The 15,948-nt window shown below is 39.0% G+C and overlaps 1 protein-coding gene across 1 annotated transcript in view; it reads right to left on the bottom strand.

The window, feature by feature from the left end:
- The window catches only part of COL25A1 (collagen, type XXV, alpha 1), a 214,896-nt gene extending 200,734 nt beyond the window's left edge, over nucleotides 1–14,162 (bottom strand). Inside the window, exons 1-2 of the mRNA XM_008576720.1 lie at nucleotides 14,127–14,162; nucleotides 12,139–12,146 (exon numbers count right to left, since the gene is read on the bottom strand). The gene's annotated coding sequence lies outside the window, so the exon portion shown is untranslated. The remainder of the gene's footprint in view (nucleotides 1–12,138; nucleotides 12,147–14,126) is intronic.
- Nucleotides 14,163–15,948: the final 1,786 nt, after the last annotated feature.

Genomic DNA, 15,948 nt, shown 5'->3' with positions numbered 1-15,948 from the left:
GCCACTTAAGAGCCATGTGCCATGAGTCTGTCACTCCCCTTCTCTGAGCCCCCACTACTGGCTCTGAAGTAAAAGACAGCAATACTATCAACCTTGCCTATTTCATAGGGTTGTAGCATTAAATGTTCTATATGGAAGAGGCTTTGATGTCAAACTTCCAGTGAAATGTATTGCATTATCATTATTAGCCACGAATGCTCATCAAGTCAGACATGCATATTTACACATCACAGCCTCAATTATAAGGTTATTGTACATGGAATTCAAAAGCTGAATCAAAGAAAGGGACAAAGAAGGAGGAGGAAGGATTTACAGGGAGGAGAGAAGAAAGCAATGCAGAAAACCTCACTGTGATGATTAATTTTATGTCAACTTGCCTAGGCTAAGGTACCCAGTTGCTGGGTCAAATACTAGTCTAGATGTTGCTGTGAAGATATGTTGTAGATGTAATTAACATTTACAATTAGTTGGGGCCGGCCCGGTAGCGCACTGCGCTAGTGCGCCGCTTGGGAAGCGCGGCGGCGCTCCCGCCGAGGGTTCGGATCCCACATACAGACCGGTTCCCGCTCACTGGCTGAGCGAGGCGCGGGGGCAACGCCGAGGGTTGCGATCCCGTTGCCGGTCCCAGTCCGGTGCGGGGGCGACACTGAGGGTTGCGATCCGTTGCCGGACACGGAAAAAAAAAAAAACATTTACAATTAGTTCACTTTAAGTAAGCAGATTACCCTCAATAATGTGCATCAGCTTTATCCAATCAGTTGAAGGCGTTAAAAGCAAAAACTGAGTTTTCCCTAAGAAGAAATTCTACCTCAAGATTCAACGTAGAAGTCCTGCCTGAGTTTCCAGCCTGCTGGCCTGCCCTACAGCTTTCAGACTTACCAGCCCCCACAGTTCCATAAAATAAATCTCTCTCTCTCTACATATAAATATCCTATTAGTTCTGTTTCTCTGGAGAACCCTGACCGATACAATCACTAAGGCTGTTTTCATCGGTAAACCCACTGGATTCTTTTTAGTCTTTATCTAATTTGCCATTCGCAGGAGCATCTGCACTCCAATCGTGCCAGCAGGAAGGGAATAATGCCCCAATTAATGATCTTTTTTTGTCCACAATGAGAAGAGTTTGGTATCTCCCAAAGTTGGTAAATATCTCCACTTGGATATCTTACTAATAAATTCAAAATATTTGAAACTGAAATCTTTTTCCCCGTAAAAGGCTCCTTTTCTTGAGTTGCTGCTCCTGCAGTACCTACTCTGCCCCCAGTAGAGAATCATCCTTCACTTCTTCCTCTGGGCCCCTCCTCAAGTCCATTCTGTAAATCCCATAATTCTTCTTTCTCAGCTTTTGTCATCCCCTGCCCAAGTCTGCCCTTCCTTCCTTATTCTCCATCTCAGTGGCTTGCGCTATGATCCCCAGAGCGAGCCTGTCAGCCCCACTTCTCCCTCCTCTTCACTCCTACATCTAGTCACACATTTCTGCCATTTCTACCTCATTAATGTCACTGGAATCTTCCCCATTCTCTATATCTCCCAATACTATTCTTCCAGGCCATTTTATTTCTCACTTGAATGACTGCAATAACACCCTAATTACCTCTCTCTTTGCCTCTCCTCCTTGTCCCTTATCAAGAGTGGTCTTCCTAAAATGTTCTTCTGACCATGCCACCCTGACCCATAAGTCCTTCCAAGACTGCAGACTTTTTCGGTAACGACTTAGCGTGGGATGCAAGGTCCTCCACCGCCTCGTCCTACTCCACTCTCTGCTCTCGCTATTTACTTCCTCATCTCCTCCTTGAACTTCACATTTCAGCCTTTTTAATACACAGCTTCCCAAAATGCCATTCTTTATTGTGCTCCACAGGCTTTGAAAATGCTAACCTCTTTGAAGACATACACTAGTCTGATTTTTCACCTCAACAAGCCCTTGACTCATCTCAAATCCAGAGGCATCCCTAATCCCCTCCACACCTAAATCTGGGTTATTTACCCCTCTACAGTTCTCACATTGCACCTTGACATATCCTGAGCATACTTGTTCTCTGGTAATATTGCTATGTTTTTGTTTTGTTTTGTTTCCCTCTTGGTTCTAAGGTTATTGAAGATAGAGGTCATGTCTTATTTGCCATTTTATCTCTATTATATACCAGAGGGCATGGCAAATTTTAGGCACACAATATAAGTTTGATAAATGAACCAGTGAATGAATGGACACTATCTTTTAAATAACTGTATAAACTAAATGTTAACAATCCTTTAAAGTCTCTTCTGCCTCTAAATCCTATATTCCATCCTTTATTCATTTTCTTGACCATACAGAAAACTTTCTAATAAAAAATTATGCAGAAATGAAAGCTAGAGGGGTGTGTGTGTGTGTCTGTCTGTCTGTCTGTCTTTGAGGCTGAAGATATTAGCAAGTAAAAAAGGAAGCAAAAAATTGATTTTATTTAACCCTAAGCAAATCTTAAGAAAGTACAAGGATTTGTAAAAATAAAAAATACATTAAAATATCTTTAATAATGATTTGAAAAGATAAGAACATTTAGGTAACATAGTCCATAACCCAGCTGAGATCAAACAGGGTACTTAGCCGACTTAGTCCAAATGTAGGCCAGCTTCACAGTGTCCACGTAATCAAAACTTAAGCAGAAGCCACTCTTTGCCTACGAGGAATGCACATTTTAAGTAGCCAGTTTGGAAGAAAGGGGACATTGAGCCCTTCTCTCAGATCACATGATGCTGAAAATTACCAAATGCTCAGCTATTCAAGAGGAAACAATAATCACTCAAATCACTCATTTGACCTTGCTCAAAATATTAACATTCAAGCTGCTCTGTAACCACACTTTGAGTGGTTTTCTTGAATATGGCAGTTATCACTTCACAAATCCACAGGTGTCATACAGGTACTTCCCTAATTTGTCCCAGAAGATATTTCCAGGTCTGCAAAGGCAGACAGTCCTAAGAATTCAGCAACAGGACTAAGTGTTTGGTCACAAGAGAGTAAAACAGGAAGGAGTGACATGACACCCTGTATTAGTCCATTTTGTGTTGCTATAACAGAATACTTGAGACTAGATAATTTATAAAGAACAGAGGTTTATTTGAGACAGCTGCCTCTGGTGTGGGCCTCAGGCTGCTTCTACTCATGGCAGAAAGCGGCAGGCCGCCAGCAGGTACAATAAGATCACACGGTGAGGAGAAGCAATAGAGAGAGGAGAGGTTCCAGGGTCTATTAAACAACCAGCTCTAGGGAAACTAATAGAGCGAGAACTCACTCACTACCCCTCCCCCAGGGAGACCATTAATCCATTCATGAGGGATCCACCCCCATGCCAAACAGCTCCCAACACTGCCACACTGGGGATCAGATTTCTACATCAGTTTTGGTGGGGACAACATGTCCAAACTCTATTACACCCTATTTGTTAGAAGATGGGATGTTTGCAGGTGTCCAGTCATCAACCATCAGCAAAGATGTGAAACTTGAGAAATTCTGTTTCAGTTTTCTTCTTAGAAATTCTGACCATTTTGCTGTTTATTTTTTTAATTTAAAAAGAAACACTCTTTCAACTCCCTCTTATTTCACCTATCAAATATCCTTGGGAGAGAGAGGATTCATGTCTAACCTCTCACTTTTTTGTTTTAATCAACCGTTTCTCACCATAAGAATGGCATGCTGCTCATTCTTTGGACCTCATGAAAGTGACTCTAAAGGTCTATTTTTAACAGAAGCATTACTAAAAATTAGTTGGGAATATGAAACAGATGGACAACCAGAATTGCTCCACGTTGAGGAGGTTACTCTGGACTCAATACTGCAATAGACATAAGCTAACGAATTCATTCAGTGGAAGAAAAACATCAAGAAGAGAGTGAAGGCCATAACAGTGTCTATGATGCTCCAGACTTTGGAAGGGCTTAAAGACAAAAAGCCTTCATTACCAATGAGGTTATGAAGTAATGTGGCAGGCCTGGGTCCTATGGCCTGGCATTAATACAAACCATGTCCTCTCACAAACCACCTCTCAATTATCATGCTGCTCTTTTTTTTTTTTCCTTTTTGTCTTTTTTACTGACCAGTAACGGGATCGCAACCCTTGGTGTCGCGCCCGTACCGGGGACCGGCAACGGGATCGCAACCCTCGGTGTTGCGCCCGCACCGCGCTCAGCCAGTGAGCGGGAACCGGTCTCCACATGGGATCCGAACCCTCGGCGGGAGCGCCGCTGCGCTCCCAAGCAGCGCACTCTCCAGTGCGCCACCAGGCCGGCCCTATGCTGCTCTTTTTAAAATTAAAAAAAAATTTTTTTTAACTTTTTCTTCCTTTTTCTAGTGATAATAGTTTTAAGGAATGTTCTCCAAAATGCTATATTAAGATTTATGTCACATTATTACCCAAGTGACATACCTATGTACATCTTTCTGAGGAATTCTGGTTCTTTCTGTTTCTGAAGGAATTATTTCCAGATAAGGCAGCAGAGACTAGCTGTTCTCCAAGTTTGTTTACCTTTGCTTCTGAGCCCGCAGCTACATTTCTCTACCTCCCTTGCAGTTAGGTGTGAACATGTGACTTGACTCTTGCCAAAGGAATGTGGTCAGAAGTGATATAACCCCCCAAATCCTGTATTTCCAGTACTGGCAAAAAGAAAAAAAAAATCCTCCTATCTGATCCTTTACTTTCTTTCCTTACCTATCCATGGCTGTATGTCCATACCCGGAATAGCCTTGGAACACACATGTTTTTTTTTTTGTTTTTTTTTTTTTCCTTTTTGTCTTTTTTTTACTGACCGGTAACGGGATCGCAACCCTCGGTGTCGCGCCCACACCACGCTCAGCCAGTAAGTGGGAACCGGTCTCCACATGGGATCCGAACCCTCGGTGGGAGCGCCGCCACGCTCCCAAGCGGCGCACTCTCCAGTGCGCCACCAGGCCGGCCCGGAACACACATGTTAAACACAGCAGAATCTCTATTAGCCTGATTCCTTGCAAAAAGCATTGCCCCTCACCACATATAAGAAATAAATTTCTATTGTGGTAAGCCACTGACACCTTAAGGTTTGTTTGTTAAGACAGCTAAAGTTATTCTAAAACAGATGGTATCCAGAAATAGATCACAAGAAAAAAATAATGTTGCAAAGAAAAATATTGTCAATATTTGTGTATGTCTCTTTTTCCTCCTCCTTTTTTTTTTTTTTTTTTTTTTAACTTTTTAACACCCTTATTTATTTTTGCTTTGCAGGATCTTTACCCATTATCGTTGCCGCTACCAGAATTCCAAAGTTCTGCTCCCGCGGCACTATAATCTACATAAGTGATAGCAGAGGAAGCATTAAAACAAATTTCCACTGAACAAAGCTCCCTCTACAAACATAGCAACCTGAACCACTCAAAACAGAAGACATGAATAGACACTGGGTAATCGATCTACATAAGAGTCATGATCAGATTCCCTTTTTCTACCTTGTGTTCTAGGAGACAAACCTCGGAGCAGGGGCCCAAAATGAGCTACCTATCTGTGACAGCCTATGGTCATTCTGTTATAACTCTGTCCCCAAACAGCCTTTGAACACAAATTAATTCTCCAGGTTCTTGTTTCTTTGGCTTGTTATAGTGACTGTTATGGTGATTGAATTTATCTAGCTATTCTGATATTTTGCACTGATACTGCCTCCTACAGGATAAATGATTTGATCTCTTTGTCAACAAAAACACCCATTATAGAAAAAATATCAGTTACTACACACTCAAAAGCACACTCTTTGAAACCAAATAAAAATAAAAATATTTTAATAATTAAACAGGAATATAACAAAGAAATAATTAAAGGAACACACGCTGGAAAACTCCATTAAAATTTTATATCCACTTTTCTTGACTCAAGAGGCAAATTTCCTATCTCCACACTATTTGCTTTAGTTAGATAATTAGCTGACTTATAAATTGTTCTGAGTAGCTAGCAGTATAAAAGACCACATAAAAGATGTAAGATCTACAAATAACTAAGAAGAGCTCAATATGAGCCACACATGATAGAGGACAAAATAATATACAACAAAGAGCTACTTACAAAGACGGTAGAAACATTTGAACACTACTTGCCTGAAAAACATCTTGTAGAAATATGGGGGAAGAAATGGGCTTTGAAGAGAGAGAGAGATCTGGGTTTGAACTCCAGTTCTCCCTCCTGCTAGACATGGATTCTCAGGTAAATTACTTGACTGGCCCAACTCTGTTACTTCCTCTGTAAAATGGGTATAGTAAATCTCCAGGTCACCGGGATGGTATGAGAATTGGTCTGTAAAGTGGCATATGGTAGGTAGTTGCTATAAATTGCAGTTATTAATATATCTGGAAAAGATTTGGTTTTGACTTAAAAATCATATTGTTTTTTCAATATGAAATAAAGATATCAGACTTTTTCATCTAAAAGTCCTACAGAGACTTCTTTTCCTAATTCATCTACCACATTGGCAGGAACAGCACTGTAAACTTAACTTGGCTAAGTCTGCTTCATTCATCTGTCAACAAGGTTCTAGGGTTCAAATCAAGTTGACAATTATTGAAGGTGGATGGAACAGAACAGGCTGCACAAAGGTGTCGTATTTCACACCTCAGAGGGTTCTAACTAACAACAATAACATCATATCTCTGTCACTCAAGCATAATTATAGGGCTTGATAGACTGATACAAATGTAACAGCAAGTTAAAACAGGTCTCCTAACTCTTTTTTTGGCTACAATTATACAACTAGCTTAATTCTGTGACCTGTGAATATTAGAATGACACCTCCTTTTGGGACAAAAAGACAGAGAGACTGAATCCCCTATTAACTAAAAAAGAACAAAACTAGGTGCAAAATTTGCTACATTTGAAAATCCTGAAATCATCTTGTAAATTTTGATCAAAGTCCTTGCTTCTTATTGGAATACAAATGTATTTTTAAGATATCCAAATTAGAAGGTACCATTGGATAGGTAACAAAATGGTTGGGCAAATCATTCTAGCGAATACATTTGTGATATCTGAGCTAGACACTCAAAGTGCCTGTACAGAGTCCTTTAGAGCAATAATTCAAGTTGTCCCTTATGTTTTAAATTAGAAATGATCTCAATATGCAAGAACACAGAAAGTGACAAAAGAAACACATAATTGTACACACACACATAATTCTACCAGGGTATATTCAAGTATCTCAAAATATTCGAATGAAGATATAAATGTAAGGTTGCTAAATTAATTTTTTTATTAAGTATGATTCTCTTTTTGGTATTTCTTTTTTTTAGAAAAATTTTGCTTGAGAGTATTACTTCAGGATGGCAATGAAAAAAAGGTGACCCTCAGTGACAATGAGAGACTGCTATTATCCCCCCCAGGGCCAATTAATTTTTTATTTGTTTGTTTCCATGAGCATTCTAATGCTGTCTTTTGTACTATTGGGGCACATTTCACAACTAAATGAAAGTGAATGGCAAGAAAATAGATACCAGTTCATGCTTCGTAATCTTTCTGTACACATCAAGCCACAACACCACAGACTCTCAAGGCCAGAGGAAATTCAAGGGATTTACTTGACATAGGTTCTGTGCCAAGGATTGCTCATCAGAAGCAAGACTAATTTCTCAGACTACCTTTGTGCTTTACATTTAAAGTACAGGATGTAGGCAAGGGCAATTGCAATTCAAATGTCAACATATACCTTGATACTTTATCCAATTTTTTATTTGTGGAGATAGTTAAATAATCTTTTTAAAAGACACAATATTAGAAAAGTAAAATTTCTCTAAAAACAAAATTACAAATACTGTCAGATTTCAATTCACAGAAAAGTGAAAGGAAAAAACCACACATAAAATTAAAATGAAGCTAAAAATAGGAAGAGTACGATCACTTGATATAAAAATTGTCAATAATTGGATATTGCCTCTAAATAAATACATTGCTGATAAATCTATCTAATCATAATAATGCCACTGTTTATTAATATTTATTCAGATGCAAGAAATATAATGGAGATGTTTTATAAGGCCACCTACTTAAATGTGAAATTTGATGGAAGGCAGATTTTTCTTAGATGCCACATTTGGAAGTTTAGAAATGAGAGGCTCAAGAGGATTTCATTGTAGGGTATTTTACCCATAAGAGCTCCCATGATATTGGGTCATAAGTACTACAGTAAGACTCCATGCTAGTGAAGATAGCATAATCAATATTTTTTTCTCTTTTTCACAATCAGTGGTTTTTCATCTTATCAAATGTGCTGAGCAATTTAAACTTAATCTTTTAGCCAGTGATGGAGTTTGGATGTATTGTCCTCCCAGAACTCATGTGGAAATCTGATTCCCAATGTGGCAGTGTTGGAAACTGAGTCATGGGGGCAGATCCCACATGAATAGATTAATGGTCTCCCTAGGTGGTGGGATTAATGAGTGAGATCTCACTCTATTAGTTCCCGAGAGAGCTGGTTGTTTAAAAGACCCTGGCACCTCCACACTCTCTGGCTCTCTTGCTTCCTCTCACCATGTGATCTGCTTGTACCCACCGGCTGCCTGCTGCTTTCCACAGTGAGTAGAAGCAGCCTGAGGCCTGTGCCAGATGCAGCTGTCCCAAATCATAAGCCAAATAAACTTCTGTTCTTTATAAATTACCCAGTCTCAGGTATTTCTGTTATAGCAACACAAAACAGACTAAAATAACCAGCATAAAACCTCATGATTACGCCTTATTTTTTGGATTTAATGCAGTTTGCTAAATGCATTAAACTTTTACTTTAAACTTTTAGAAATGTGGTCAAGGTGGGATAGCATAAGTGTTTGTTTTATAGATTAGCCATTTTACATTTTTTGTTCATGTAAATAATTACATGTAATTATTTATATCAAGGAATATGATTTGACCCCTGGCCTGCCAAACCTGTGTAACAATGATCCATGTTATAACACACCTATAATTCATAAGGGATAGGAATGAAGTGGTAAGCTGAAAGAGTTTAAAATCAGACATGTCTAATTGAATTTCAACTTTGCAAACACTGTAGCTGTGCAACCTTTGGTAATCAACCTCTGTGAGCCTCAATTTCCTCACTGAACAATGGGAATGGTGACATCAGAGGGTTATTGTGAGCACAAAATGAAATTATATGTGCAAAGTGCTTAGAATATTGTCTGCCATATATGAGGATACTTCAAGAAGTTCATGGGGAACCTACAGGCGGAGAATCAAGATGGTGGAATAGAGGGTCCCCAGCATCACTCTCTCCCACAAATCAACCAATTCACAACTATTAAAAAGCAACAACAGCCAAGCTGGGGCTGCTAGAAATTAGGAGATGAGGAGGAGAGACCTACGGAGTTCATGAAGGTAGGAGAAGCCACGATGAGAGAAGAAAAGGACTGCTCCAACCATTTTGAACCCCAACCACTTTGAGGCTGGCCCTGGTGAGCACACAGAGCAAGAGCTGGCAAAAGCCACTGCTGTGCCCTTTGTTTGAAGTTGCTTGGAGACTGCAGGGAGAGTAGGGCCTTGGTGGTCCCCAGGCTAGTGAGACCACTGACAGGGTTCCTATAGACCCACATAGGAGCGAATGGCAACAGACAACTGAAAAAATGAGCCACTCAGAGGCTGGTGAGTCATTGCAAAGGACCAGCATGGCCCACCCCATGGGAAGTGTTTGAAGTGTGGGTAGTGGGGGAGATGGGCCACCAGGGGAACACTGGGGCACAGCATGGACAGCTGATCAGCCCTCCAATCAGCACAGGACCACTCAACGGAGACTGGTCAGGAATATAGAAGTTCAGAGGGTGCAGTTTGCTGAAAAGACTCAGGCCCAGACCAGAATTTCCACACAACCCAGGTGTATCAGACCTCATAAGACCTGAAAGAGCTTACCAGGTCAACAATTAAAACCTGAGCTATACAAAAAAGCCTTCCCCAGAGAATCAGCAGCAAAGCAGCCATTTAGCTCAACTACAGGGCTCAAGTGCTGGTTCCCACAGGAAACTCCCCCCATTTTAGAAATAAGCAAAGGACAACAAATTACTTCCAGTGCAGAGTTTAAGTGGTAGGGGTAGCTAATAATCTAACACAGAATTGAAAGAAAACACAAAAAAACCACAGACTAAAGTTTTGATATTAACCAGTAAAGGTCTAACACCACCCAAAGAACCCCTATAAAACCTAGAAGAGCCAGAGGCCCCCCCAGCATCATAAGCCAGGTTTAGGGGGGCCCAAGGGCCTCAGCCACACACCCCCAATGTCCGCATCTAACCCAGCAACAATTGAGCCACTGGTGGAAGCCCCTAGGCTCCTGAGCTGGGATGGGGGTGGTCCAAGGGCCTCAACCACACACCCCTGACATCCACATCCTGCCCATCAACAAACGAGCCTCTGCAGAAGGTCCCCGGGCTCCTACAGTGGGGTGAGGGGTGCTGAGGGCCTCATCCATGCCCCTTTGATGTCTGCATCCAGATCAGCGACAACCGACCCACCGCTGGAAGCCCGCCCAGTGGCTGCATCCAGCCTGGCGATGACCATCCCGCTACCAGAAACGCTCTGGGCTCCATAGCTGGAGTGCACACCCCACAGGCCTCAGCCATGCTCCCCAGCACTCCTCAATCAGGCTAGCAAAGGGACAATCACGGACCAGCCCCATCCCCCCCACCCCTACCTATGTGTCCCCACCCTCCTCGTCCCTTCCCCTCCACAACATCTTAGAATGTAAAAAAAAAAATTAATAAATAAATTTTAAAAATAAAAAGTTGAAAAAAGGTTCATGGAAAGATTCATATTATCTTTTAATTCTGTTTTTTCCATGAACTCTTCTAAGTACCATCGCACTAGGGGGTTAATGATACTAGTTCTCTATTTCTTTATTTAGAATAAGAAAGAACTGTTGATATATTTTAAGTAGAGAATTTGGACTAATAGATGTCCCCAAGAAAGCAAGGCTGCTTGAATTTTCAAGAAACCAGAGAGGAAATACTAGAATCCTGAGTGTCACCATAAGGCAGAAATGGGATTTAACTACCTCTTGGCATGGGTAATACATATTCCACATGAAGATGCCTTGAACACTACTCTGGCTGTAACCTCTGGAGTTTCCTCTGCGTAGTAGTGGTTTGTTTCTAGTTTTAAAGACAGAGGCTTAAATATGAAGCCAAAGAGTAAAGGCTCTTAGACCTGGGGCATGCCATCTGCCTAGCATTAAGCAAGAGCTGAAAGTCAGTTACAGAAGCAAAGTCATTTCTAATATGATTTATGTTCCATCCTTGAACGTGGCAGGAAGACTGCAAAAGATATTTGAAAGTCAATGCTTCCTCTGAATAAAGTAAACGAGTATATGCTAAGCCCCTCTCCCCAGATCATGCTGCTTGTTAGATAAGTGGCCAATGTGGAGTCTGTGAACCCTGGAGCAAACTGGCTATCTGGGATGAGAAAATATCTCAAGGCCAATGATCACTGCTACCGTAAATGCACAGTGCATAGTATAAACACTAGGGTCAGACAACAGATATCTAGGATATTACTCAAAAACACATCTAGCTCAAAGCTGACAAGATAATCTGTTCCTGTGAGTGCAAAGCAGACTGGAATGCTGCAGCTATGACCTACTCAAGGAAAGAAAAAAGAAAGTGAAATTCTCCATGGGCTCCATCTCATACTCTTTATGCAGGCAGAACTCCAACAGATTTCAAAGGGAGTGTTGTCTAAGAAGGGAGTGCTGGACCAAGCCCACAGGGGGTATTATTTCCATGATCATGTTGCCATCTACATTTGGTGGACTGGCAAATGCAAATATTTCAGATACAGGTTTAAACAGATGAAAAAAGAAGTGTGAAATAGCACGGAGATTTGCTTGCAAAAGAAACCTCAGAATTCCAGGAAAAGCATTTAAAATCAGGAGCTTCATAAATTATTTTTAAAGTCTCAAGAGAGTAATTGATGTGATTGTATCAAAAATAAAATTTAATAGCACATGATCACAAAAGTATGTCTTAAGAAATAATTTTCCAAACTTAAGTGCTCTTAAAAGGCCAGTAACATTTTTCTAATTGACGTATAGACTATATTTTGATGTTTCAGAGTTTTAACATACGTGATCTTGATTAATGCAGAAGAGCCAAAATGCAGTGAATATACTTACAGGAGGACCTACAAGGGGGGTGCAGAAGTGGAGAGATAAGAAAAAGGGAGATTTGAATTAGTAAATATGCAAAATATTTAGATTAAATAAAATATTAAAGCATCATCATAATTATCAGCACAATACAAGGGACATGGAAGTTATTTAGAATTCAGTATTCTTAACCTTTTTTTAGGTCATGGACCCCGCGAGACCATCTCAGAAAAATGCATTTACACCTGCACACAAAATTTTACATAAAATTTTGAGGAGTTTTCAAAATCCCTGAAGCCTGTCCATGGATTACTGAGAGGTCCACATATTTTAAGTAAAGGCTATCTAATTTATAAAAGTTTAAAATATGAATCTGGAGGATATTTGCTTATTTATGATAGACCAGTTATAGAGAATTGATATATAACTTCCTGAGTTTGGTAAAATAGCCAAACCAGAAATGTACCTATTATTTGCTCTAAGGATGTTTTTCATTCCACAGTACTATCAATACATAGAAGACTAAGTCTTAATATTTATACAGGTTTCTTTAAAACCATGTGTTCTCATTAAAAGACAGACAAAGTCTAAGAAAATTTCAATATTTCACACACCATATGCTCAATTAAAACACCAGTTCTAAGTTACTAGGAAGTTGGGAATTGACTTTTATATTTTCTATAAAACTTTGCGTAAGTGTGAAATTTTCACTTTTTCCTCTTAATCATCTTTCTTTTGGCACAAGGATTATTTCAGTGATTATCTGACTTTGCTAGTGTTTTATCCTTTCTTTTCCTCAAAACACATTTATAAAGCATCCTTTATTATAAGTCTTTGCACTTTGTGAAGGGAAACCTAAGCAAGTTTCCAATTATTTAGATTCAGTAAGGCTTAAAGATAGCTTCTGAGAATACTCTTAAAGGAATTAAGTAGCTACACTGTCCAAATTAATGAATTTTCATAAAACCTTTTTACTTTGACATCTTTTTCAAAATGGAAGAGGAAATGAAACCAAAAATATCATTAACCTGCTGTCTGCTCTTCTTGATAGTGTTTCTACCATTTCAACACTTAGATTGTTTACAAACAAAACAAAACAATTGATTGTTTTTAATATTGATAAATATTTATAGAAAATACCGGAAAAAAAAATTTTAGAGCACACTAGAGTCAAATCTTAGATTATCTTATCTTGCAAGGAAGAATCAATGTGGTCATTAACATTTTTGGAATCAGACTTTACAAAGGAGGTAAAACAGTCAAGTGAACTCACTTATTCAAATTATCTTGGTTTAAAAAAATTTTTATTTGACTTTTCTGTTTTATTTTGCATATAGGGACTTGGCCTAAAAGCAAAAATTTACTGCAGTGGGAGTGAGGATAACTGGTTCTGTCTCAAGTTCTGCTCATAAAAAATTGCATGGCCTTGGCCAAATCACCTGACTGCTCTGGGCCTTCATTTCCTCAACTACAAAATGAAAATGCTGGATTGATTACTTAGCTCCTGTCATCACTAAAATTCTATGGTTATACCAGTAGGATAAAAATTCCCAAATTTTGAAAAGAATGAGAGTAAAAGCATGACAAAATTGTGCCAGTTGGACAAAACAATAATAAAGCTTTCCAAGACTTGTGCCCCAGTGTCCCAAGGCAGATGTTTTCACAGAAACCTACATTTACTGACCACCTACAGTGATGTAAACATCAGTGATGTCGCCATACTGTGTGCAGCTAAGAAACCCTCTGCCGTACACAGAAAGGACGGACTTAATTTGACACAGTAAATAAGCCCAAATTGGATGCCAATGTTACCAAACCAATTAATGATATTTTGCAAACTTCTCCTTCTTACGGTTTGATGGAAATAGAAGATAAAAAACAATATAGGTCTAGCAGAGAAGATCTAAACACATACACAACCTCCAACAAGACAATATTATCATTTATTAGGAAGGACAGATACAGGAACCTAACCAGAACATGACTGACACGGAGCAGCTGAGAGAGAGACTTACCAGATTCTCCTCTTCGGCCCCTCTTACCTCGTTTCCCCGGAGGGCCTGAAATACAAAGAATAATTTTTTGAGTGTTTATTTTTTCTGATTCCAAAATGGCTAGTAAACAATTTCTATATATTTTCTCACTGTTTTAAACTGCCAACTTCAAGAAAGGGACTAGATATTTGTAAAGGTCAATATTGCCTTCAGTGTTACAGCAAAACTCTTAAGCTTCATTTAATTATAAAAGCTGCTCTAGATATCTAATTATCTATTGTTACTTAAGAACACTAAAGTTTCAGAATTTTTGTTTATCCTGCTTGGATATCATCGATAAAGAAAGGTTTTGCTAAGCAGATTGGTGGTGTTGAGACTGTATGTTTCACAGGAATATTTTCTTGTTTTTGGAATTTTTTTCCTGAAAGTTTCAGTATACTTATAATTAAAAGTACTTAAGTCCAAATGACTATAGTTTCTCTTCAGTCAGGTCCATCACAATTCTTCTGAAAATATTTAGTCAGCAGTTAGTTAAATGTATATATTAGTAATGGAAATAATCCTTATAAATATATTTCTATTTTACTAAATGTGAATATACTAGAATTCTCTAATTGAGAACCACCTGAATAAAATCACAACCCTCTTAATTGGACAGTGTTTAGATAGTAACTATAGGTCCTATTTTTCTACAGGGGATGGTTTATTACTGCCATTCAATATGTAGCCTTTATGATTATCCCATTTTAAATGTAAAGAAAAAACATTTTTTTCAGTGAGTTGCTTGTAAAGACCATCAAGCTTGTATGTATCAGACTCAGCACAAGATCCTAAACATTCACGGCTTTCAGGCTATTATTCTCAATTATATAATTTCTCTCCTGATTTCCTGGGGTTGGAAAAGCTTCCACTGAATTATGGTTCAGGCAAATAGAACAGAATAATTAGCCCATAATGAGAATTGAGGTCTTATAATATTTTCTGGGAGAAAAAGGACATGGAAAAAAGAGAAAAGCCTGGTTTTAAAGAATGAGCTGCTAAGTAGGACTGATGACTTCCAAACTCTAGAAAGTTGAAGATACAAGCAGGACAGGCCGTAGCATCCAGCCAACTCTCAATGTGATCCTGAGCTACCAGATTCTGCATGGAAAACTATCATGAGAAATAAAAACATCAGTGGGCCAGTTAGTTTCCTCTAAACCCTTACACAGAATGTCTGGCCGTCTGTGTTTTGTAGGAGGTTAAAAAACAATTAAGCAATAAAATCAACTGAAAATATCAGGAGAAGCAGCTTTGCAAGCAAAGTTCAAGGCTGTCCTTTCTGTATTTCTGGAATAAAAGCTGTCCTATTCTGTATTCTGTCCTTTCTGTATTCATCATATTCAAGGTATCCTTGGCCAGACTGAGAGCAGGAGGAGAATCATATAAATAGGTAAATAAACCCAGTGAGACTCTAATAGGTATGAAAAATATACATTTAAACTCACTTGGTCAAACACGTGCATAGGCATATATGTTGGCATATTCTGATATACACAACTTCCTTAAGATTAGGAGTCAAGATTTTTTTCTATTACAAAATTACTCAAATTAAGAACTAATTAGCAACTACTATATACTTATATCTGTGGACCATTAGTAGAAGCCATTGTTGAAAAGATGTTAACAGATGAGAATTTTTCAGAATTGAATATAGGAGTCCTATGATTAAACATATTTCAAGTGGCAAGTAAAAATCATGCACACTTAAACACATGGAGAAAGAAACTTAGGAATATTCAAAGATAAAGAGAAGATGTTAGAGGGCTGGCCCGGTGGCGCACTGCTACAGTGCGCCGCTTGG

The sequence above is a fragment of the Galeopterus variegatus genome, unplaced genomic scaffold (assembly GCF_000696425.1).
Source record: "Galeopterus variegatus unplaced genomic scaffold, G_variegatus-3.0.2 Scaffold63, whole genome shotgun sequence".
NCBI classification, from domain to species: Eukaryota; Metazoa; Chordata; class Mammalia; order Dermoptera; family Cynocephalidae; genus Galeopterus; species Galeopterus variegatus.
The sequence above is the reverse complement of the archived record's forward strand: the minus strand, read 5'-3'. Positions and strand labels throughout refer to the sequence as shown.